This window comes from Apium graveolens, chromosome 3, assembly GCF_009905375.1.
Source record: "Apium graveolens cultivar Ventura chromosome 3, ASM990537v1, whole genome shotgun sequence".
Lineage (NCBI taxonomy): Eukaryota > Viridiplantae > Streptophyta > Magnoliopsida > Apiales > Apiaceae > Apium > Apium graveolens.
Genome location: NC_133649.1, coordinates 57,131,498 through 57,132,890, shown reverse-complemented (window position 1 = coordinate 57,132,890; position 1,393 = coordinate 57,131,498). Strand labels below are relative to the sequence as shown.

The following is a 1,393-nucleotide window of genomic DNA, read 5'->3' as shown; positions in this document are numbered from 1 at the left end:
GTATTACCCTCGGGCAGAGTGTGTTCAACAGTAGTCTTCCTTGGTTCCGCCGCTTTCTCCTTTTGCTTAGCTTCTTCCTCTCTAATTTCAGCTTCTCCTTCTTTTGCCTTTTCAGCATCAGCAACTATTCCAGACCTTAAGGTAATAGCCTTGACTTGCTCTTTAGCTTCCTTCCTGCCTGGTACTTCCGTGTCACTGGGAAGAGTGTCAGGTTGACGATTGAGCACTGCATTGACTATTTGACCGATTTGATTTTCCAAGGTCTTGATAGAAATCGCCTGACTCTTGCATAACAGCTTAAGTTCCTCAAAATCCGCACTAGTAGGTGTAGCTGCACTTCCCTGTTGAGGATATGATTGCCTTTGAGCATACTGCTGTGGTTGCTGGAATCAAGGTGGATTAAACTATTTACTCACACCCTGTTGATATGGTGGCTGAATAGCATTCTGATTATTCCCCCAACTGAAATTTGGATGATTTCTGTTATTAGGATGATAGGTAGCTGGCACAGGCTGCTGTTGTCGCTGATAATTATTCATATACTGAACAGATTCGTTAACAAGAGAACACTGATCCATAGTATGAGAACCTGGACAAAGCTCACAAACCATAGCTATTTGATTAACTCCATATGTAGCCAAAGAATCAACCTTCATTGATAGCGCCTGGAGCTGCGCTACAATAGCGGTTGCTGCATCGACTTCCAGAATACCTGCTACCTTACCAGGCATCATCCTCTGAGTTGGGTTTTGATGCTCATTTGCAGCCATAGTCTCGATAAGATTATAAGCCTCAGTATAGCTTTTAGCCCATAAGGCGCCTCCAGCTGCTGTATCGAGCATGGGCCGAGATTGGGCCCCCAAACCATTATAGAAACCAGTGATCACCATCCAATCGGGCATTCCATGATGTGGACACTTCCTCAACATTTCCTTGTAGCGTTCCCAAGCTTCACACATAGATTCTGTAGGTTGCTGCGCAAACTGAGTAAGAGCACTCCTCATAGCAGCAGTCTTTACCATCGGATAAAACTTCACCAGAAACTTTTGCGCAAGATCTTGCCACGTAGTGATGGACCCAGCTGGTTCAGAATGTAACCAGTCTTTAGCTTTGTCCCTCAGTGAGAATGGGAAAAGCCTAAGCTTGATAGCCTCATCAGTCACGTCATTATACTTAAAAGTGCTGCAGATCTCGACAAAATTCCTTATGTGCATGTTGGGGTCTTCAGTCGCAGCTCCTCCAAAAGAAACAAAATTCTGCACCATCTGAATAGTGCCCGGCTTGATTTCAAAGGTGTTAGCTTGAATAGCTGGATGAAGGACTGCTTGACTGAATGTCATCAGTTTTTGGCCGAGAAAAGTCTATAAGAGCTGGATCAGCCTGAATAATACGA

The 1,393-nt window shown here is 44.4% G+C and overlaps 1 non-coding gene across 1 annotated transcript; it reads left to right on the top strand.

Moving 5' to 3' along the window:
- Positions 1-900: 900 nt before the first annotated feature.
- LOC141715488 (small nucleolar RNA R71) lies at positions 901-1,007 on the top strand. The gene has a single exon (XR_012572249.1). It is a non-coding gene; the product is annotated as a small nucleolar RNA R71 (small nucleolar RNA).
- The last annotated feature ends 386 nt before the right edge of the window (positions 1,008-1,393 follow it).